Here is a 25,280-nt window from a genome sequence, read left to right on the forward strand (position 1 = left end):
GTTCTTCCGCTTTTAATTGCTTGTGGTTGCTAGGGGCGCTCGGAACGGTAGGTGTGTGGTGAGAGTTCACGTTTTAGAGACGTTGTGAAGCCATCCCAAGATTGGCAACTGGGGAACTTGTATGGAGAGTCGGTCTGTCTGAACCCTGGTTTGATAGGTCCCTCGCCGACTCCCGCAATCCCCGCCAGAGCACGTTGGTCCCAGTCTCTCTTCGCTCTTCACCTGCCCGGCCTTTGGCGGGACTCCTCGCTTTTCCGGCTCCGGCGCGGACTTCCTCCAGGTGCTGTGTGACGGCTTCCAGGACTCGACCTGGGAGGTGATGAGGTGCGCTCCGGTGCGTCTGAGCGGGCGCCGGGGGCGAGTCCAGTCGCTTCAGCACTCCCCTCTCATGGCTCGTTTGTTGAGAAAAGTTGGTGAGTTCTAGTCGGTAGGAATGTCTTCAAGTTTCCGCACGGTCAAGGTAATTTTACTAGCATTTCCTTCCATTTCTCCCCGCTGCCCCCAGTACAGGCTTTCGACCTGGTGACCCAGAGCTCTGGATGTGGGATTCAAATTGTTCACTGTTTTTCTGTTATTCATGAATTAGCTGAAGGTGCCGTCTTTTTTGTGCTTCATGCTTCCATTCCCTAAGCATAGGAGAGCAACTTCACAGCTTCATAGAAAGACTGTAAATGAATTATGTGTTCAAGAAAGATAACCAGTTAGGGAGTCATTTAGTGGGCAGTGTATGACTGAAAGGGAAACGCAAGGGTTCCGATTCTGGTTAAAGATATACCACTGGTCAAGGCCTTAACCTCTCCAGGCCTGTCTCTCTCAAGTTAAGTTCATAATTTAGCCTTAGATTAGGTTTGTAAATGACCAAGGCAATTCAGTGGTAGGGGAAATGTAGAAATAAGCCTTTTGGGTATTGACATCTGTTTTGCCCAACATTTATTTCTTTCCCTCGTAAATTCGACAGGAATTTCGTTTTGTGGTCCCTAGCCAATAAGAAGTTTGGCACCAGTAAAACTGAGGAGAAATTCCAAGTGGCAATCCTCAGGGACCTTTTAGATTTCTGAGAAAGGAATGGTATCCTTTAGTTTCTGGTCAGCTTAATGTGCCCTTTCTATTAAAAAATTTTAGTTAATTTCAGTATGCCCTCTCTTCTGAAGTTCTCTTGAAATTAATATATAGTAACTACCTATATACCTACATAAATATTACCTATGTACCTATATAGGTACTTGAGCATAATAGTATTTCCTGAACACCCAGGGATGCAAGGTGCTCTGCAGCCCTTACTCATATCAGATGTGGTGGTGAATGTCTCACAAGATTATTTGAATGTAGACTCCTCTGGGTAAATGTGTTTGTGCCTTATATATCATAAGTGAAAGGGAGCCACAGGTAGCTCTCATTGTGGATAAGAAGGGAAATCTTGGTTTCTCCCAAGAAAGTGGACGATTATGGAATAAAAATCCAGCACCTACGGACTTCCCCGGTGGCGCAGTGGTTAAGAATCCGCCTGCCAACGCAGGGGACGCAGGTTTGATCCCTGGTCCGGGAAGATCCCAGAAGATGCCGCAGAGCAACTAAACCCGTGCGCCACAACTACTGAGCCTGAGCTCTAGAGCCCACAAGCCATAACTAGTGAGCCTGCACACCACAACTACTGAAGCCCGCATGCCTTTGAGCCCTTGCACTGCAACTACTGAGTCCATGTGCTGCAACTACTGAAGGCTGCACGCCTGGAGCCTGTGCTCCACAACAAGAGAAGCCACCGCAATGAGAAGCCCATGAACTGCAACGAAGAGTAGCCCCCGCTTGCCACAAGTAGAGAAAGCCTGCGTGCAGCAACAAAGACCCAATGCAGAAAAAATATAAATTAAAAAAAAAATCCAGCACCTAGTATAGTTTCTTGCCTATAATCAATTCCATTCAATAAATGCTTCATTAAAAGTTGAACCAGCTGTCCCTCTGAAAAAATGAGCCACAGAAGACAGAAAGGAAAGGAATGGAGTAAAGCATGAGAGAATGAGCTAGATTCAGAAACTGAGAAAGGTGTATAAACATCTCGGAGAGCTAGGCACATGGCTCCTGGAGCAAAATAAAGTGTGGCAGAATGGTCAGGGTGGACTGGAGACACTACTGGAGAAACCAGTAAGAACTGATCCCCAAACTGAATTCTTTATGTTCCTGTAACTGTCTAACTTATAAATGACTGAACATGGCTAATGTGCTTCATTGCTGTAATGTTTGGGTCTCTGATGGGCAGTTTTGGCTGGAGAACCCATCATCCTAGCTTGAACTTTCTTCAAATTGTGCTGTGGTCTGAGACCCTGCCTACTCTCAATCCTTTCTTTTCCCTCTCCTTCATAGGTGTCAGGCCTGAGTCACAGTTTGCAGACTCTCCCACCTTCCCTTGCTCCCTTCCCTTTTATCTTTCACAGATAGTTCCCCTAAAAATATCTTGCATGTTGTTATGAATTGTGTCCTTCCCAAAATCCATATGTTGAATCCCTAAACCCACAATACTGCAGAATGTGAGTGCATTTGGAGATGAGTCCTTTAAAGATGTGATTAAGTTAAAATGAAGGTGTTAGGTAGGGTGAACCCTAATCCAGTTTGGCTGATTGCTTATAAGAAGAGGAAATTTGGACACGTAAGGAGACACCAGGGGCATGTTTGCAGAGGAAGGGCCATGTGAGGACACTGTGAGAAGGTGGCCATCTGCAAGCCAAGGACAGAGGCCTCAGAAGAAACCAAACCTGTTGACACCTTGATCTTGGACCTCTAGCCTCCAGAAATAAAGGAGAAATAAATTTCTATTGTTTAAGCCACCCAGTCTGTGGTATTTTGTTATGGCAGCCCTGGCTAATACACATGTCAAATCCCACCTTGGCAACTGCCTCTCAGAGGGCCCTAACTAGCACAAGTGGTACCAGGAGAGGTCCAAGAAAACATAAAAAGTTGAAGTTTCAGGACTGGCACACTCATTACCTCATAAGCAAAGACGATGCTATCCTGAGCAGTTTAGGGGCATGGGTAGCTCCTAGCACAAGGTGGTGACCCAGTTGCTAAAGATTTAGTCAGTAGTGACCTGGGAAAACATCCCAGTGGAGGAGAAAGCCCTTGCAGATAGAATTTCAGGCATGTGAAATATATGAGTGGGAACATGCCTACAAGGACAGTGGAGTTGGCTGGTTACTGCTAAGTTGTATTGACACTCTGAAAAGGAATAAGGAGAAAGCAAGGGTTCTCCCTGGGTTAATGCCTAAGTGTGAGAGACAGAAAACCTCTTTAGTAGCTTACAAAGAGGCTTTTATGTCCTATAGTGGAAGAGCTGACACAGTTAAGCCACAGACTCAGGTCGTGATAGAGGCAACAGAGTTCCAGAGACATTTAAATGTGCAACCAAAGCAGGTCAGGGCCCTGGTTGCAAAAACCTGAAACCCTGAAACAAGGGATAGGACTTCTGGATGGACATCTGTAAGGATGTTAGTTCTGCAAACCCACATGAACTTACAAAGTTTGCAGAGGTGGTTCACCTCTTCGTATTATTCTCTGCATGCTGAAAGACACTGCAGAGCCACTGCCCCATGAGGCAACATTGAAGTTGCCCCTACTTCCTGTCCTGGCTGCCAGGCCAGTAACTAGAGTTAAATCCTAACAAAACCCAGCTGAGGGACTTCCCTGGTGGCACAGTGGTTGAGAGTCCGCCTGCTGATGCAGGGGCCATGGGTTCATGCCCCGGTCCAGGAAGATCCCACATGCTGTGGAGCGGCTAGGCCTGTGAGCCGTGGCCGCTGAGCCTGCATGTCTGGATCCTGTGCTCTGCAGCAGGAGAGGCTACAACAGTGAGAGGCCTGCGTACCACAAAAAAAAAAAAAAAAAGAACCCGCCTGCCAATGCAGGGGATGTGGGTTTGAGCCTTCGTCCGGGAAGATCCCACATGCCGCGGAGCAACTAAGCCCGTGCACCACAACTACTGAGCCTGTATTCTAGAGCCCACGACCCACAACTACTGAGCCTGTGTGCCACAACTACTGAGGCCAGTGCGCCTAGAGCCCATGCTCCACAACAAGAGAAGCCACCGCAATGAGAAACCTGTGCACTGCAAGGAAGAGTAGCCCCTGCTCGCCACAACTAGAGAAAGCCTGTACGCAGCAGCAAAGACCCAACGTAGCCAAAAATAAATAAATAAATTTATATTAAAAAAAAAAACCCAGCTGAGAACATACTGGGCCTGATAACGGAGGAAAGAGATTAAATACAAAGAGCTGTAAGAATTAGCTCGCATATATAGACAGAAGCCAGGGGAGTACCCTGCAATTGAAATTTGAGGTTGCTTGATCAAAGTGGCTGGAATATAAGACTAGACAATCAGGAATTCATTGAATTGGGAGCACTTTCTTGAGGCACAGGATTTAACACCCTGGCAAGAACTCTTGGGGATGAAGAAAACTCACTGCCGGGAGGCTTTTAGAAACCTAGAGAAAGTGACGGCCAATGCTGAGTAAAGTAGAAATGCCCCAGTTGCCCTGGCATATGATACAATAATGAAAAAAAAGACAGGAAAGTGGGCATGCAGGAATAGGTTTGTGAAGCCAGAAGACCCATCAGAAGATTATGTTCAACAGGAAGGCCCAGAAAACACACCATTCACTGAGGCCATCAGAAATCTGGTGAGGGGCAAGAGCATCACCAAGAAGTTCTCTGCTGCCTGGGCTGACAGTAGAAACAGTCACAGAGCTGGGGCTCATTAATAACTATGGGAATGATATTCCCCTTCCCCCAGGTAAGAGAGACCAGATGGTGGCACTTAGTCACCAGAAGCCAGGAGGCTACAATTATGACAAAGACCAACAACATCTGACAAGAGTGGCAACCAAGGGGGCCTGACCCACAGCGAACTGTGGAGATGGATATAGAACTTGGCATCTCTAGGGGCAAAGTTAACATCTACAACCAAAAAAAGGCCAAAATGGAGAAGCAAGAGCCTGAGTATGGTTCCCCCCCACTGCACCAAAAGTCATTATCCCTTGTTCAGTGTCTGGATTTGAGCCACTCTTCAGATCTGAAACCCATTGACTTAAGAGGTGGCAGATCCTGCAGCACTGCAGCAAGTATACATGTAATGATTCCTCAGTCCTTCCCCAAAGAGACCTGTGGCCATTTACTTTGGTGACTGTACACACTGGGGAAGAGGAATAACCAGAAAATTTACTCAGAGTCTGAGTTGACATCAGTACCCTGAGACCCAAAGCATTGTCGTGGCCCCTGTTAGAGTGGGGGCTTATGGGGGCCTTGTAGTAAATGGGGTCCTGGCTAAAGTCCAGCTTACAGTGGGTCCATTGTGTCTATGCACCCACCCGATGGTGATTTCTCCGGTTCCTGTGTGTGTAATTGGAATTGATATATTTGGCGGTTGGAGTGATACCTACCTACATTAAATCCTTGACCTGTGTGAAGTAAGAGCTATCATAGTGGGGAAGGCCAAGTGGAAACACTCACCCCTGGCCAACATAGTGAATTAAAAAAACAAATATCACATACCAGGGGCATAATGGAAATTAGTGCCACCATTAAAGACCTAAAGAATGTGGGTGGAGGGAGGATGGTCCCTATCATGTCTCCACTTAATTAGCCAGTCTGGCCCTTGCAGATGGATCCTGGAGAATGACTGTAGACTACTGCAGGCTTCAGTAGTTGACCCATTACATAAATAATATTATGCTTGTCAGACAAGCACAAGAAAGAGGTGGCTAGTATGCTGGAGGTATTGGTAAGACCAGTGCTCCAGAGAGTAGAAAAATGCTACAAAGATTCAAGGACTTGCCACTTTGGTGAATTTTTAAGGGTCCACTGGTTAGAGGTGTGCTAGTAGTATATCCTTCCAAGTAAAAAACAAATTGTTGCTTCTTGCATCCCCTACCACAAAGGAGAATTCACAGGGCTTGGTAGTTCTCTATGTTCTGGAGCAATACATTCCATACCTGGGAATACTGCTCCAGCCCATATACCAGGTAGTATTGAAGATTTCCAGCTTTGTGGCCCAGAACAGGAGAAGGGCTCTTCAGAAGGTCCAGGCTCCTGTACAAGCATCTCTGCCACTTGGCCATATATTCCAGTAGACTCTTTTGTATTAGAGGTGTCAAGAATGGGAAAAGATGCATTTTGGAGCTTGTGATAGTTAATTTTATGTCAACTTGACTGGGACATGGAGTACCCAAATAATATGGTCAAACATTTTCTGGGTGTGTTGGGGTGGGGGGTGTTTCTGGATGAGATTAACGTTGGACTGGTAGAATGAGTAAAGCAGATTGCCCTCCCTAATGTGGGTGGGCCTCATTCAATCAATTGAAGACCTGAATAGAACAAAAAAGCTGAGTAAAAGGGAATTCCTCCTGCCTGACTGCATAGCTAGGACGTTGGTCTTTTCTAGCCTTCAGACTTGGACCAAAACATCAGCTCTTCTTGGATCTTGAGCCTGCCAACTTTCAGACTGGAACTTATACCATCGGTGTCCTGGTTCTCAGGCTTTTGAACTCAGACTGGAACTAAACATTGGTTCTCCTAAGTCATCAGCTTGCGGACTGCAGATCTTGGGACTTCTCAGCCTCTCTAATCATGTGAGCCAATTCCTTATAATAAATCTACATCTATATCTATATCTAACTCCTATTGGTTCTGTTTCTCTGGAGAACCCTGACTAATAGAGATACTATCAGTGGAGTGCAGCTGTAAAAAATAACTAAAAATATGGAAGCAGCTTTGGAACCGGGTAATGGGTAGAGGCTGGAATAATTTTAAGTTACATGCTAGAAATATAGACATTATGGGCAGATCTAGTGAAATCTCAAACGGAAATGAGGAATATGTTATTGGAAACTGGAGGAAAGGCGATCCCTGTTATAAAATGGTAAAGAACTTGGCTGAACCGTGTCCTAGTGTTTTGTGGAAGGTAGAATTTGAGTGATAAAATTGGATGTTTAGCTGAGGAGATTTCTAAGCAAAGTATTGAAGGAGGGGCTTGGTTTCACCTGATTGCTAGCAGTAAAATGTGAAAGGAGAGAGATGAATTAAAGAAAGAATTGTTAAGCAAAGAGGAACCAGAACTTGATGATTTGGAAGATTCTCAGCCTATCCATATTGCAAAAAATGAGAAAGCATGTTCAAATACCAATGGTGTGATGAGATTATCACTTGATAAGGAGTTTACAGGATTACATGAGCAGAAGCACTGCCAGTTTGAACTGAAGGGGACAGAGATGGGGAAAAATGAAGGACGGCTGTTAGATTTATTGAATTGGACAGGACAGAGTGATAGATGATCACCAGGGCCACTGCCTCAGTTTTGACAGGCAGGCGGCTTCTGCCTGAAGCCTTGGGAGTGGGACTACCCAGCAAAGCCTTGGGGGTGATGCTGCCACCCCACTGGACCTGGATGGCTGAGCACTGAGCCAGAGGATTATTCTCAAACCTTAAAGATCTAATGGAATTTTCTTGCTAAATTTTGAACTTGCTTAGGACGCATCCCCCCTTCCTTCTTTCCTGTTTCTCCCTTTTAGAATGGGAATGTCTATCCTGTGCCTCTCCCACCACTGTATTTTGGAAGCACATAACTTGTCTGATTTTACAGATTCACAGCTGGAGAGGAATTTTGCCTCAGGATGAATCATACCTTGAGTCTCACTATATCTGATTTAGATGATATTTAGATGAGACTTTAGAGTTGATACTGGAGTGAGTTAAGACTTTGGAGCCTATTGGGATGGAATAAATGTGTTTTGCATTTAAGAATGACATGAATTTTAGGGGCCAGGGGTGGAATGTTATGGACTGAATTTGTCCCCCTGCCCAATTCTTATGTTGAAGCCCTAACCCCCAATGTGATGGTGAAGAAGAGATACCAGAGAGCACTTTCCGCCCACCCCGTGAGGACAGAGTGAGAATGAGAAGGTGGCTCTCTCCAAATCAGGAAAAGGGATTGCCAGAGCCTGAACATGCTGGCACCCTGATCTCAGACTTCCAGCCTCTAGAACTGTGAAAAAATGAGTGTCTGTTGTTTAAGCCACCAAGTCTATGGTATTTCGTTATAACAGCCCAAACTGACTTAAGACAGAACTTATGGTAAGCCTCAGTGGAAAAATCACAATGCAGTCACTGGAACTTGAGCAAGGCCATGCCATCTGCAGCAGAGAATTATATACGTTTTAAGAAACAGCTACTAATGTGATACTAGGCCTTGGAAGAAACCGAACACTTAACCGTGGGACTCCAAGTAGTCATGTGTCCAAAACTGCCTATTACGCCCTTGGTTCTTTTGGTGTTCAGATGGACCCAGCAGCATTTATTGTAAGATGGAAATGGTGCATCTGAGATGGAGCTCAAGCACAACTGAGGTACTTGTAAGCTGCATGACCAGGTAGTCCAGACCCCCATGTCACCCACCACAACTGCACCAATACCGTGACCAGCTGAAGGAGGGGTAAAGCCTGAGTTTGGTTTATGGGTGAGTCAGCTTAAGATGTGGATGTAAGCCAAAGTTAGACAGTGGCCGCATTATAGTCACATACTTGAGAAGCTTTGAAAAATAGTGGAGAGGAAAAATCTTCCTAATGGGTAGAGTTAGAAACATTGTCCCTGGTCATCTGGTTTGTGTATAAGGAGAAACAGACTGAAGTAAGAATATATATAGATTCTTGGGCATGTGTCAATGGCCTGGCCCGCTGGTAAGGGGCCGGGAAGAAAAAAGACTGGAAGACCAAAGACAAGAAGGTCTAGGGTAGAGTCTTGTGGGTGAATATACATGAGTGGGCATGAAGTGTGAAGATTTTTGTATCATATTTTGCACCCACTAGGGAAGAGGTACTAAACAATTAAGTAGAGAAAATAACTCATGTAGTTGTCATTACCAGCCTTAATCATTGGCTACCTTGGAACCAGCCTGATGGGCACTGTTGTGGGTTATATTGTATCCCCCCCAAATTCATACGTTAAAGTTCTAATCCCCAATACCTCAAAATGTGACATTTGGAAATAGGGTTCTTGCTGTTGTAGTTAGTTAAAATGACATCATACTGGAGTAGGATGGGCCCCTAATTCAATGTGACTGGTATCCTTATAAACAGAAGGCCATATGAAGACAGAAATATGCAGAGGGAATGCCATGTGAAGATAAAAACAGAGATTAGGGTGATGCAGGAGAAGCCAAGGAACACCAAAGAAGCTAGGGGAGAAGCATGGAACAGATTTTCCCTCACAGCCCTCAGAAGGAACCAAGCCTACTGACACCTTGGTCTCAGACTTCTAGCTTCCAGAATTGTGAGACAATAAATTTCTGTTGTTTAAATCACCAAATTTGTGGTACTTTGTTAACGCAGCCCTAAGAAACTAATACAGACACATAAATGGTGTGGCCTCAGTGGTAGAGATAGAAGCTATATATGGGCCCAGAAAGTATGGACTCCAACTTTTTAAGGCTGATCTAGCTACTAATGCCTAAATGTCCAACATGTCAGCAATAGAGACCAATGCTGAGCCCCCAAAATGGAGCTATTACTCATGGAGACAGTTGGCTACTTGGTGACAAGTTGACTACTTTGAGTCCCTTCCATTCTGCGGGGGCCAGTGCTTCATTCTCACAGTGATAGATAGCTATTCTGGATATGGGTTTTCCTTTCCACCAACAGATCCTCAGCCAACATTACTGAATTGGGATTTGTGGAGTGTCTGATCCACAGGCACAGAATCCTGCATAACATAGCATCCAACCAGGGCAACTGCTTCATGGTAAAAGAAGTGCGAGAGTGGACCCATGACCCAGTACCACACCAGCCAGAAAAAGCTGACCTGATAAAGAGCTGGAATGGCTTTCTAAAGTCTCAAGTGAAATGCCATTCATTTCACTTATTCATTATTCCAGCCTCCCACATGCTGCAGAGGCAACTCTGAAAAAACAAGATGCTATCATTCAGGATATGTTATACACATTAAATCCCAGGCCTTTATGAACCCAATAGGAAAAGTACATGGGTCCACTAACCAAGGAGTGGATGCAGGAATAGCTCCATTTACCTTTACTACCAATGACCCACTAGAGGATTTTGTGCTTCCTGTACCCGCAAACCTGGGATATATAGGGCTGGAGGTACTGGTCCCCAACGGGATTGCACTCCTGTTAAGGGACACAGCAAAGGTCCCATTGAACTGTAAGCTATGACTGCTGCTGGGGCACTTTGGACTCATTATTCCAGGGACCAGTACGTGAAAAGAGAAGTCACCATCATGACAAGGATAACTGACCCTGATCAGTAGGAGAAGGTATCACGGCTTTTTACAGAATCCATGTGATCCACTTGGGCATCTCCTGATACTCCCTTGCCCCACTGTAACTGTGAACACATGCAGCAACTCTGGACTAAGAAGGGTGTGGTTACTAGGAGCTCAGTCCCCTCAAGAATAAGGGTTTGGATTATACCACCACATAAGCCACCAAGACCTGCTAAGATGAAAACTGAGGGTGAGGGGAATTTAGAGTGGATAGTGGAAAAGGGAGAGAATGAGTATCAGCTGTGGCCTCCAGACCAATTTCTATAGTTCATTCCACTAACCTTCCTCTTTCAAGTTTCTCATCAGGAAGAGAGGCCCATGGAAACCATGGAAGAGCTTCTCCCCAAACCAACAAGAAGAAGTGTATAGATCAGTGGGTCAAAGGAGTGGACTGTGGTGTTTCTGAAAATGTGCCACTGGATTTCCTGCTGTGCATAGCATAGTTAACTGATGAACCCAGATACTGATCTGGATCCACCAGTGTGTTCACATCTGAGGCCACATTTCCCACAACCTACTCCTACCTAACTACTGAGCATGGTAGAGTAATAATGCAGGTTCATTCCTTCCAGACTTGGGACTCCTCTAATGGGACACTTTGGCTTGAGAACTACTGTTGGGATTCAGAGCTCAGAGGGAAATTGAGAGAAAGGAAATTTTTGCAAAGACAGTTTAAAAAGAAAATAAAGGGACTTCCCCGGTGGTGCAGCGGTTAAAAATCTGCCTGCCAATGCAGGGGACACGGGTTCGAGCCCTGGCCCGGGAAGATCCCACATAATGCAGAGCAGCTAAGCCTGTGTGCCACAACTGCTGAGCCTGCGCTGTAGAGCCCGTGAGCCACAACTACTGAGCCCGCGAGCCACAACTACTGAGCCCATGAGCCACAACTACTGAAGCCCGTGCGCCTAGAGCCCGTGCTCCACAACAAGAGAAGCCACTGCAATGAGAAGCCCATGCACTGCAACGAAGAGTAGCCCCCGCTCACCACAACTAGAGAAAGCCTGCGTGTAGCAGCGAAGACCCAACACAGCCAAAAATAAATTAATAAATTAATTTTTAAAAAAGAAAATAAATATAAAATCAGAAATTGATAAAAATAGAAAGCAAAAAAATGAGAAAATCAACAAGAGCAAAACTTATTAATCTCCAAAAAGACAAAAAATTAATCACCTCCTAGCAAGGCTAATCAAGGAAAAGTTTAAGAGAACACATTACTAATATCAGCAATAAAATAGGGGCATCACCACAAGTCCTATAGCTATTAAAAATATAAGAGGATACAACTTTATACCAATAAATTTGGCAATTCAGATGAAGTGGAAAATTTTATTGAAAAATAAAGCTTATCAACACTGAAACAATAACAAACAGGAAATTCTATATTTTGTATTTTAAAGGAATTGAACTAATCATTTAAAACCTCTCTACAAAGAAAACTCCAGATAGCATCACTGATGAATTCCTTCCAACATGTATATTTCTTTCAGAAAGGCATAAAAGGCATATTCACACTTCCTGATGCTTATATATCACACAGTCTATTTGTGGATTAACTTCCCCCTGCTCCATGTCTCATTCATTTAGCACCTACTATGCATTATGTTAAGAGTTGTAGAAACGAAGATGGATAAAGCTTTTGGCAGAGGGAGCCTTCAGGTTGGTGGAAGAAGCAGATATATAATGTAAATGCAATGAAATAAGTGCTAATGAAGATTTTTGTAAAGTACTATGAGAGATGGGTGTGAATCCAGGGAAGGAAAGGCTTTAACAGGCATGAGAAGTGAAACAATATGCCATGTGCTGTTGTCAAAAAAAAATTGATACCTCAGGATTATTCCTTGGCTTCTGCTTTTCATTCTTCCTAATTTCATCCACTCTCATATTTGTCCCTTTCATATATAATTTAATCATTACAAAATTTGTATCTCTAGCCTCTACCCTCTCTTGAGCTCCAGGCCTAAATATTCAAATATCCAGACAACTCACCTACTCAAGGACTTTGCTTCCACACTTATTCTCCTCTCCTGCATCACCAGTCCTCCCTCCCTTCTTGAAGAAACCCTCCCTTGATGGCATATGTCTCTTCGGCTACTACACTACTTTTCTGCTCCCCTTTATATAGAGAATCTTCTCACTTTCTTTCTACTGCATCTTAACCTTTTATGATACTTAAAAACTTTTTTTTATAAATTTATTTCTTTTTTTTTTTTTTTTTTTTTTTTGCGGTACGTGGGCCTCTCACTGTTGTGGCCTCTCCCGTTGCGGAGCACAGGCTCCGGACGCGCAGGCTCAGCGGCCATGGCTCACGGGCCCAGCCACTCCGCGGCATGTGGGATCTTCCCGGACCGGGGCACGAACCCGTGTCCCCTGCATCGGCAGGCGGACTCTCAACCACTGCGCCACCACGGAAGCCCTATAAATTTATTTCTTATTGGCTGTGTTAGGTATTCGTTGCTGCGCGTGGGCTTTCTCTAGTTGCAGCGAGCAGGGGCCACTCCTCGTTGCAGTGCGCAGGCCTCTCACTGCAGTGGCTTCTCTCGCTGCAGAGCACAGGCTCCAGGCATGTGGGCTTCAGTAGTTGCAGCACGTGGGCTCAGTAGTTGTGGCTCACGGTCTCCAGAGCACAGGCTCAGCAGTTGTGATGCACGGGCTTAGCCGCTCCGCAGCATGTGGGATCCTCCCAGACCAGGGATTGAATCCTTGTCCGCTGCATTGGCAGGTGGACTCTCAACCACTGCACCACCAGGGAAGCCTGATACTTAAAAACTTTTATGAGTCTTTTATCCCTGCTACTCTTCTAAGACTACCTTTACCTGGCTTCTACCCTCTTGATCACTACTACTGTAGTCCAAACCACCATCATCTCTCACCTAGACTTATCAAGGTCACCAATAACCTTCGTGTTGCCAAATCCAATTCTCAACTTACTTGACCTAACAGCAGCATTTAAGCAGTTGATCATTTCCTCTTTCTTGAAAGACTATCTTTACCTGGCTTCTACCCTCTACTGATTTTCTTCTCACTTCACTGGACACTTCTCAGTCTCTTTGTTGGATCTTCTTTCTCTTCTCAACCCTTAAGTATTAGAGTATTCTAGTGTTCCATCCTTGGACTTCTACTCAGTTTTAGCTTACACTCATCTTAGAAAATCTTAACCAATTCCATCATCTTAAATGTCACCTATAAGCCAATAAATCCAAAAATGTATATCTATAGATTTAACCTCTCCCCTGAACTCCAGACTCATATCTCCAATAACTATTCTACTTGGAAGTCTAACAGTATTCCAAACTAAACATGTCTAAAATCAAACTCTTGAGTCCCTGTTTATCAAACCTAATTCCCTTCAGTCTTCTCCATCTCAGTAACTGGCTCTGTGATTCAGCCTGTTGCTCAGGCCAGAAATATTGGGGTCATTGTTGACTGCTCTCTTTTTCTACTACCCTCATTCAATCCATCATCACATTGCATCAGCTCTGCCTTCAAAATATATCCCAGGGCTTCCCTGGTGGCGCAATGGTTAAGAATCTGCCTGCCAATTCAGGGGACGTGGGTTCAAACCCTAGTCCGGGAAGATCCCACATGCTGTGGAGGAACTAAGTCCGAGTGCCACAACTACGGAGCCTGCGCTCTAGAGCCGGTGAGCCACAACTCCTGAGCCCGTGTGCCACAACTCCTGAAGCCATCATGCCTAGAGGCCATGCTCCACAACAAGAGAAGCCACTGCAATGAGGAGCCTGTGCACCTCAACGAAGAGTAGCGCCTGCTCACCACAACTAGAGAAAGCCCACATGCAGCAATGAAGACCCAACACAGCCATAAATAAATAAATACATTTATAAAAATATATATATATATCCCAAGTCTGATCAGTTCTCACTAACTTGATCACTACTACTCTAGTCCAAACCGCCATCATCTCTTACATAGATCCCTTCCTTGTAACTGGCTACCCAGCTTCCACACTTCCCCCATGATAGTCTTTTGGGAGTGATCCTTTTACAGTATAAGTTAGGATATGGTACTCCCCTATTCAAAAATCCTCCAACAATTCACATCACACTTAAAATAAAACCCAAGGTTTTTTCCATGATCTACGAGGTCTTTTGCCATATTCTGACATTATCCTCTCCCATTCTCCCCTTCCTTTTTTTTGTGCTTCAGTCACACTAGTCTCATTGTTATTCCTCAAATATATGACAAGCACATTCCCATCTCTGGACATTTGCATTTGCTGTTCACTCTGCCTAAAATACTCTTTCTCCAGATATTCACATGGCTCATTTCTCTGTTCAAATGTCACCCCCTCACAGGGACTACTTCATCTAAAATAACTCCTTCATTTGCCGGGATTTTACTCTGCTCTATTTTCTTTCATAGCTTGTAACATTAAAGGGATTATATCATGTATGCATTTGGGTTTTTTAAATTATTTTTTTTTATTTTTTAACATCTTTACTGAAGCATAATTGCTTTACAATGGTGTGTTAGTTTCTGCTTTGTAACAAAGTGAATCAGCTATACATATACATATATCCCCATATCCCCTCCCTCTTATGTCTCCCTCCCACCCACCCTATCCCACCCCTCTAGGTGGTCACAAAGCACCAGGCTGGTCTCCCTGTGCTATGTGGCTGCTTCCCACTAGCTATCTATTTTATGTTTGGTAGTGTATATACGTCCATGCCGCTCTCTCACTTTGTCCCAGCTTACCCTTCCCCCTACCCGTGTCCTCAAGTCCATTCTCTAGTAGGTCTGTGTCTTTATTCCCACCCTGCCCCTAGGTTCTTCATGACCTTTTTTTTTTAGATTCCATATATATGTGTTAAAATACGGTATTTGTTTTCCTCTTTCTGACTTACTTCACTGTGTATGACAGACTCTAGGTCCATCCACCTCACTACAAATAACTCAATTTCATTTCTTTTTATGGCTGAGTAATATTCCATTGTATATATGTGCCACATCTTCTTTATCCATTCATCTGTCGATGGATAGTTAGGTTGCTTCCATGTCCTGGCTATTGTAAATAGAGCTAATGAACATTTTGGTACATGACTCTTTTTGAATTATGGTTTTCTCAGGGTATATGCCCAGTAGTGGGATTGCTGGGTCATATGGTAGTTCTATTTGTAGTTTTTTAAGGAACATCCATACTGTTCTCCATAGTGGCTGTACCAATTCACATTCCCACCAGCAGTGCAAGAGGGTTCCCTTTTCTCCTCACCCTCTCCAGCATTTATTGTTTGTAGATTTCTTGATGATGGCCATTCTAACTGGTGTGAGATGATATCATATTGTAGTTTTGATTTGCATTTCTCTAATGATTAATGATGTTGAGCATTCTTTCATGTGTTTGTTGGCAATCTGTATTCCTTCTTTGGAGAAATGTCTATTTAGGTCTTCTGCCCATTTTTGGATTGGGTTGTTTGGTTTTTTGATATTGAGCTGCATGAGCTGCTTGTAAATTTTGGACATTAATCCTTTGTCAGTTGCTTTGCATTTGTTTATTGGATATATTATCTGCCTTCCACACTAGAATGCAAGCTCTATAAGGGCAAGGATTCATGTTTTGTTCAGTCACCAAGTCCTATCAATTCTACCCCTTAGAAATATCTTCATTCCATCTTCTTCTCCATTATCACTACCTTCGCCTTAATTCAGTTGCCATCACCACTTGCTAGGACTATTATAGTATTCTCCTACTTGACTTTCTGCCTTCACCTTCTTTTGATGTCTTTCTCTCCCGTTACTTACCAGTTTGATAGCACTGTAGTTGATATGTATTCATGTCTCTCCTACGTAGAATCCTTTGTAGGGGACACCCTCTTTGCCTACTGGATAAAATTCAAGCCCCTCAACACAGCATCCAAGTCACCTCCTGCAACCTCCTCACCTTTACCAGCAGCACCAAACTGCTTATATCTCCTCATGTCCTTGCCTGTGTCCTTGGGACATACTGGTTCTTCTACTTAAATGTCCTTTCCTGACTCTCAGAGATAGATAAATACTTCTTCCTTTGGCCATACTTCTATTGCATTTATTATACTATGGTGGAATTTTTTTCTTTTTTTGCTTACATGTAGGTCTCTTATTAATCTATGAGCTCTTAAGGGAAGAGAGTTGTGTTTTATTCAGGCCACAGCTTCTGTCACACAATAAGGGGTAGATGAAGATTGGAGTAGGGCATGGAGAACGTTCACAGTAGAAGGGACTGTGTGTGTAAATACTCCGAGGCATGAGGGGGCTTGGCATCTTCAGAAAAGAGAGAAGGGCTGTGTGACTGACCCAGTGAATAAAGGGGAGAGCGGCAGGAGGCAAGCTAGAAAGACTGTGGGAACCAGATCACGCAAGGCCCTTGTCGAACATGCAAAAGATCTTGAACATCATCCTATGAAGCCTCTAAAAGATTTTAAGGAGAATAAAGGTAAAATTTGCACTTAAAAAAAAAACCCTCATGAAGCTTGCTATGTAAAGAATGGATTGAATGAGTACAAGAACAAATAGAGAGAGACCTGTTGGACACTAGTGCAGTCATCCAGGTGAAAAGGGATGATGCATTGGCCTGGGTTGGCAGCAGTGGGGATAGTGAAAAGTAAACAGATTCAAGATATATCTTGGAGGTAAAATGAACAGGACTTGATAGGACAAAAGGGGGTGAGGAAGATAGATGGCACAACTGAATGGCTCATGGTATCATTTGCTGAAATGCAGATTTGTCCTAGGAAGTTCAAAGGAGCAATAGCTAAGTTTTGAGAAGTTGAGTTTGAGATGCCCGAGTATGAGACATATAAAGGGATATGCTGAAAAGGCGGCTGAATATGGAGGTACGAATTTCAGAAGAGAGGTCTGAGCTGGAAGAATAGCTAGGAGTCATGAGCACACAGACTGTGTCTAAAGCCATAAGAGTTGATACGAGAGCCAAGGAGACATGGTAGCATGAAAACAGAAGAGGATTATGGATGATGCAGAGTTGAGAAGAAATTCATGGGATTGGAGATAATGAGAACAGGAAGCTAAGAGGCCACATGGACTTTATAATTGCCCAGGGGAGTGGCAGAAGTTGAGGGGACAGGAAGGCCATGAGCCAGGTGCTTGCAGATCTTCAGAGAATGAGAAAAGTGGCCAAGAGTTTGGAAGATCATTGCATTCAGAAGGGAGAAAAGATGAATGGATAGATGACATGAACCTGAAAAAGGCACATTTTGCAAGAGGGAGAGGGAATAGTGAGGAGAAACAACCTAAATTTCCCCTTAATTGTATTCTCTCTTTCAGATAATGAGGATCTTCAAGAATGTCTTCGAACTGCAGGTTAAATAGGCTCAAAGAAATCCCACCCCTATTGTTCCAGACTAAGCCCATCCCCTGGGGCTTAATCAAGGCAGAGAAGCTGCCAGAGCGAGGAGGCCAAACCTGTGGGAAGGTGGCATGGAATAAGAATGGCAACTAAGAAGCTGTACTAAGAGTTCAGGTGAGAGCAGGTGAGAGATTGAATGAATGCAGAGGCAGAGGGGACAGCAGGGAGAGAGAGCTTGAGGAAACATCTCTAACATAGCTGGAGACTGAGTTCAATCATGTGACCAATGATCCAATCAGTCATGCCTTCCCAGTGAAATCCCAATAAAATGTCTTGATGCTGAGGTTCAGAGGAGTCCCTGGTTGGTGAACACGGGTGTGCTGGGAAGGTGACAGACATGTCCTGGCTCCCCAGGGAGAAGATATGGGAGCTCCATGTTGAAGACCCTCCCAGACCTCACCCTATGTGTCCCTTCATTTGGCTGGCCCTGGTTGTATCCTTTAAATAAAACTGTAATTGTTAAGTGCAGTGCTTTTCTGAGTCATTTAGTTCTGTGATTTATTCTTGTGAATTATTGAACCTGATGGGATAATGGGAACCCTTGAATTTCTGCCAGTTGGTCAGAAGTGTGGGTGACCTGGGGACTCTCAAAGTGTGGATGGCATCTGAAGTAAGGGCAGTCTTGCTGAGGACCATGCCCTTAAACCTGCGTAGTCTTACACTACCTCCAGGTGGTTAGCATCAGAATTGTATTCAGTTGGGGTTTGTGTTAGAGTAACAGGTAACAAACAGAGAATTCTACTCAAACTGACTTTAAAAAGTGAAGGGAATTTATTGGTGCACATTACCAAAAACATCCACAAGTAACATGGCTTCAAGCATGGCTTGACCCAGCAACTCAAATAATGTGACCAGGACCTAGTTTTTCTCTCCTAGTTTTTCCTGAGACTGGCGTCATCCTCAGCAAACTCTCCCTTCCTGGTGCAGGATGGCTGCCAATAGTTCCTGAAGCTATGTGCATGTGGATTTACATCCAATTAAGAGAGAGATTTTTATTCATTCAAATAGATGTTCAAGAATTGAGTATAACTGGCCAAAATTGGGTCATATTCCCATCCTTGAATGAATTATTATGACCAGAAATAGTGCCATAAGTCAATCAGAACCTACTTTTAAAACCAGAGGTGGGATTTATCTTACTTAAACCATTTGGCCATAAATGGCTTGCCTTATACAAAATCTGGGTACTACTGTTGGAAAAATGGGGAAATAAATACTATGGAAGCAATCAGTAATGGAACCGTGTTCAGCTGATATTTATTTAATTGACATCTCATTTTGAAAATTAGCTGCATTCTGGAAAACAATCCCAGATTCCTTTAGTTCTTAAATTCTACACTTAAGGGTTGTTCTGTCTGTACTCCAGGTGGCTTAGATACCCTGTGAGGTTCTCTTTACAACCTAATGATTTGCTGGTACAATCCCAAATGAGAGAAATACAGCTTGTCAGATTATGGTACAATTCATCTTCTCCAGAGATCATTTATGTGACAACTTAATTATTCAGAGAATAAAACCCTAAGATGTGCCCACACTTAAAGAGCTGACAGAAGATGATTCTGCAGAAGAACATCTCCATGCCCTCAGTTCTGAAAAATCACTTGAAACTACTGAAAGAGATGTCACAAAGTTTACATACCAGAGTTCATGGACTTTATTTATGGGCAACATTCTTCGATCCTCTCTTAGAGTCAATTTGCCATGATTCTAGGTGCAGTTCTAACAGGTTTGTTATCTGATGTAATGATCAACTTTGTTTTTGCTTGTTCACTGTTCTTTATTTAGGCAAAAGCACCCTGATTTTCCGTTGGGGAAACTAGTTCTCTCTAACTTTCAGTTTTGTGGTTTTGATAGGACTGATACTACCCACAAGGTCGAAGAATGAGTACAAGGATCTGGCCAGTCCCTTGGCCACACCGTGACTGATTCTGAAATGGGAATGCGGCCCAACCTGGGCTATTGAGAGCCCTACCCAGAACTTCGCCTGCAACTCTTATGGGGTTGCTAGGTTGTTACGATGTTAAGACCAGACATGTTGTTGGGCTATCAAGGGGGAGAATCCAGCTGGAAAATGAAACCGACATAGAGAGAAAAGCAGAGGAGAGATAGACAGAGACAGAGGCAGAGAAGGAATCCACTTCTGATGTTATTTGGGTTGGGCCCCTGGAACGAGTCATGACTAAAACTCTTGGATGTTTCAGTTACAGGAGGCAACAAATTTCCTTTTCTGCTTAAGCCTGTTTGAGTCAGGTGTCTGCACTAAAGTAGTTTAAACTAATTCATCTGGTTTTCTGCAACAAGCAAATTGGAAGCAACAACAGAGGAGGGTTTTTGCTTGGAGGCATATGAATCAGCAGCAGTTTCACTAATTTTTAAAAAATGTTATGAATTCTGCACACTTAATGAAATAAAATCCAATATTTTGGTACTTGGTGCTGACACCAAAGGAAAGCAAAGGAAAACTACAAAATCTCTCTCTCTAATTTAAAAAAAAAAAAAAGGAAAGAAAGCAGTTTGGGATCCAGATCATGACATCATATCTTACAGTACAGGACAATGTTTGATAGTCCTGATGTGACATTCCTTATTTTTATACCTGTCATCAATGGTCTTTCACACTTAAAACCATCTTTGATTCCTCTCTTAGTGAGTAGTTACAATACTAGAGCAAAATTATATTTTTAAACTTTCTGCTTTAATTTCCTGCAAAGCCAAAATACTGGATTTTTTTACATGTTTAGAATTTATAAAGTTTTAAAAATATTAATGTAACTAAATATTATTTAACACATTTAAAAACAAAAATTCTAAACAAATTACAAAATATCCTTCTGGCCACTACTGGCTCTGCTGCTTTCTGCAACTTCACTTCTACCCCACACATATCCATACACATCATCTATGATGTAGCTGGTTAGGAAGAGCTTCTAGACTTTCCTGCCCAGTTTAGCAACCCATAGGGTTTTCAGGACTACTTCTTCTGATTGAAAATGATTTCTCTCCTGTGAGCCCAAAAGAGATGGCCCTAGCTGGGTCTGACTCTTCTCCATCCCCTATGGGGAGATTTCCTACTTCAAAGACTCCTCCTTTTTAGTCCTCGCTCAGCATTTTTGCTGAGAGAGCGTAGTGGAGGATGAAGTTTGTAAGAGATGAAGTTTGGAAGAGGTAGGGAGTTACTGGAACGGGGTGGTAAGGAGGGGATGGGAGGGTTTATGGTGATAAATGGTATTGGTTTATGGTTAGTGATGAGGAGGAGGTTAGAGCAGGAGGAGGAAGGAGGGTTTGAAGAGGACCTAAGAAGAGTAAATAAAGCTGCTGACTGAGGTCTAAAATAATGGTATTACACCAGTAAAAATACCTTAATTTCAGTGCTTAAAAATAGCACAGTATACGGGTACACTGGAATATAGAAAACAGTAATGCAGTCATGATTCCCTCTTCCCTGACCTTCAGTCAGAGTGCCTCTAAATCTTGTTAATTCAATTTCAGACACATGCCACTCCACCTGGAGATTCAACTTCCTGAAGTATTCTTGGCACAAACCTTGAAAGGCTCTGGTTCTGTTTTAAGAAGGAAAGCCATGTACTTACATCACTTATACACACTGCTGCCAGATTAATAGTTCTGAATCACAGTTCTACCACACAGCAACGAATATTTATTGAATATTTGGTATGTGGCAGGCACCAGGCTCTCTTTATATTACCTTATTTAACCTTCATAACAGCCCTTCGTAGTAGATACTGTCATTAACCCCATTCTGTAGATAAGAAAATAGAAGCTTAGGAAAATTAAGTCTCTTGAAAAGGAAACATAGCTCCTAAGTGGCAGAACTAGGTTTGGAACTAATCTGTCTCACTCCACTTGGGTCCTTAACCTCTATTCTTTTTTTTTTTGCGGTATGCGGGCCTCTCACTGCTGTGGCCCCTCCCATTGCGGAGCACAGGCTCCGGATGCGTAGGCCCAGCGGTCATGGCCCACGGGCCCAGCCGCTCCGCAGCATGTTCTATCCTCCCAGACCGGGGCACGAACCTACGTCCCCCGCATCGGCAGGCAGACTCTCAACCACTGCGCCACCAGGGAAGCCCTTAACCTCTATTCTTTATCACCTCTTCTGCTCAAAATCTGAGTGAGTAGTCAATAAAGTCTAAGGGCTTATCACTTAAGGCCCTTACCCCCAACTGCCATTCCAATTTTATTTTCTACTATGGCCCTTCATACATCTGATTTTCAGGGCAAATAGAAGTATTTGTTGATCACCAATATGCCTCAGCAATACACACTTCCATGTCTTTGTTTATGGAGGAATGTTTTCTCTGTGTCACTGGTTCCAGAAAAAAATAGAAATATTTAAATCACTGTTTCACACAATAATTGTCATAGTTTTTATTTTCCATTACAATAACAGCCATTGATTTTTACATATATACATATATACACACACATATATATATTTCTTCCCTTAAAATAAACTATTTTCTTCTGAAGTATGTACAAAGATTAAGTGGTTTGGAAATGTATTAGGCCTTTACAAATTGTTTATAAATCCAAATCCAACAGAATTAGGATTCCAAATAGTAGAAATCATTTTACCAGAAGTCCAAAAAGTCTTCAGGGTCTCCCAAGATTATCTAAAATAAACACAGAAACAAAAAACTATTCAGGACAGAAATTTGGCAAGTGGTCAGTCTCCTTTTGTAGGGTGCCTCTACTCCTAACAGGCATAATTTTCGAAAAAAAAAACCTGCTGTGGAATAAATTTCATGGATTAAAAAAAATGCTGAGTGACGTTACCTTGAATGTACAGTCGATTTGGCCACAATACAGCTTCAGCTTTTTAAAAAGCAGTAGCTCTCCAGAAAACAGAAAGAGAAGGGAAGATTTTTCCAACTTATTTTAGGAGGCTACCATTACCTTGATAACAAAACCAAAGAGAGTCCAAAAAAGAAAACTACAAACAAATAGCCCTCATGAACATAGATGAAAAAAATCCTCAACAGGGGAATTCCCTGGCGGTCCAGTGGTTAGGACTCGGTGCTTCCGCTGCATGGAGCCAGGTTCGATCCCTAGTCAGGGAACTAAGATCTTGCATGCCGTGCACTGGCATGGCCAAAAAAAAAAAAAAAAAAAAATTCTCAACAGAATTTAAAAATTGAATTCAACATTATATAATATACACATATATATTATAGAATATATATACGTAAAGAATAACACATCATGACCAAAAATTCAAAGCTGACTGATTCAGTATTCAAAAATCAGTCAATAGACCCACAAAAATATAGTCATTTGATCTTTGACAAAGAAGCAAAGGCAATTCAGTGGAGAAAAAATATGCTGTTCAACAAATGGTGCTAGAAAAACTGGACATCCATGTGCAAAAAAAATGAATCTAGACACAGACTTTATACTCTGCACAAAAATTAACTTGAGATTATAGACCTAAATGTAAAATGCAAAACTATGAGACTCAGAAGATAACATAGGAGAAAACCTAGATGACTTTGGGTTTAGTGAGGTCATTTTAGATACAACACCAAAGGCATGACTCATGAAAGGAAAAATTGATGCAGACTTCATTAAAATTTAAAACTTTTAAAAAAGTTTAAAACTTTTTTAAAAAGCTATGCAAAAAACACTGTCAAGAGAATGAGAAGACAAACCTAACACTGGGAGAAAAAATTTGCAAAAGACATATCTGATAAAGTATTGTTATCCAAAATATACAAGAAACACTTAAAAGTCAACAATAAGAAAATGAACAACCTGATTTAAAAATGGGGAAAAGATCTGAATAGACACTTCACCAAAGAAGATATACAGATGGCAAGTAAGCATATGAATAGAGGCTCAACATAACATGTCATTAGGAAATTGCAAATTAAAACAACAATGGGATACCACTATACACCTATTAAAATGGCTAAAATCCAAAACACTGACAACACCAAATGCTGGCAACGATGTGGAGCAACAGGAGCTCTCATTCATTGTTGATGGGGCTGCAAAATGGTACAACCACTTTGGAAGATAGTTTGGCAGTTTCTTATAAAACCAAACATACAATATGGCAATTGAACTGTATTTGCCCAGAGGAGTTGAAAATTTACATCCACACAAAAACCTGCACGTGGACATTTATCGTAACTTGATTCATAGCTTCCAAAACTTGGGAGCAATCAAGATATTCTTCAGTAGGTGAATGGATACACAAACTGTGACAATGGACTACTATTATTCAGTGCTAAAAAGAAATGAGCTATCAAGTCATGAAAAGACATAGAGGAAACTTATGTATTATTATATATATTTCACTTATATTACTAAGTGAGAGAAGCCAATCTCAAAAGGCTACATAATGAATGATTCCAACTGTATGATATTCTGGATAAAGCAAAAATAGGGAGACAGGAAGATCAGTGGTTGGTTGCAGGGTGGGGTGGAGGGAGGGATAAACATAAAACACAGGATATCTTTAGGGTAGTGAAATTATTCTGCATGATACTATAAGAGTGAATACATGTCATTATACATTTGTCAAAATCCATAGACTATATAATACAAAGAGTAAACCCTAATGTAAACTATGGACTTTGGTTGATAATGATGTCAGTGTTGACTTATTGATTGTTACAAATAAATGTACCATACTGATTCGGGATGTTGATGATGGGAGAGGCTGCATGCAGGGAGGGGATAGGGAGGCGGGAATTCTCTGCAGTTTCTGCTCAATTTTACTGTGAACCTAAAACTGCTCTAAAAATAAAGTGTATGTATGTATGTGTGTATATGTGTGTGTATATATATATATATATATATATATATATGTACGTATGTGTGTATGCATACACTTTATTTTAAAATTATATATATTTTATATATGTATTTATGTATCCTTTTAATAGTCTAAAAAATATATCAGTGTAATCTACCATACTTGTCATAATTGTCCAAAGAAGAAAAAATACATTATCATTATCAATTGATGCAGAAAAAGCATTTGACAAAATTCAACATCCATCCATGATTAAAAACTCTCAGCAAACTAGAAATAGAAAGGAACTTCGGACTTCCCTGGTGGCACAGTGGTTAAGAATCCGCCTGCCAATGCAGGGGACATGGGTTCAATCCCTGGTCCAGGAAGATCCCACATGCTATGGAGCAACTAAGCCCGTGCGCCACAACTACTGAGCCTGCGCTCTAGAGCCCACAAGCCACAACTACTGAGCCCATGTGCCACAACTACTGAATCCTGTGTGCCTAGACCCCGTGCTCCACAAGAGAAGCAACCGCAATGAGAAGCTCGCACACCGCAACGAAGAGTAGCCCCCGCTCACTGCAACTAGAGAAAGCCCGCGTGCAGCAACGAAGACCCAACGCAGCCAAAAATAAATGAATAAATTAATTAATTTTAAAAAAGAAAAAAAGAAAGGAACTTCCACAGGCTGATAAAGGGCATCTATAAAAAAACCTAGAGCTGATATCATATGAAATGGTGAAAAGCTGAATACTTTCCCCTAAGATCAGGAACAATGCAATGATGTCCACTGTCACCACTTCTATTCAACATCATACTGAAAGTCCTAGCCAGTGCAATAAGGCAAGG

General features: G+C 42.5%; 1 long non-coding RNA gene across 2 annotated transcripts; it reads left to right on the plus strand.

Moving 5' to 3' along the window:
• The first annotated feature begins 40 nt into the window (after positions 1–40).
• Positions 41–18,139, plus strand: LOC132421794 (uncharacterized). Of its 2 annotated transcripts, XR_009518778.1 has the most exons (4): positions 41–460; positions 6,425–6,611; positions 17,590–17,785; positions 18,026–18,139. It is a non-coding gene; the product is annotated as an uncharacterized lncRNA (long non-coding RNA). The 2 variants fall into 2 exon arrangements; XR_009518773.1 differs by having other exon boundaries at positions 17,590–18,132.
• Positions 18,140–25,280: the final 7,141 nt, after the last annotated feature.

Source organism: Delphinus delphis, chromosome 1 (genome assembly GCF_949987515.2).
Source record: "Delphinus delphis chromosome 1, mDelDel1.2, whole genome shotgun sequence".
Classification (NCBI taxonomy): domain Eukaryota; kingdom Metazoa; phylum Chordata; class Mammalia; order Artiodactyla; family Delphinidae; genus Delphinus; species Delphinus delphis.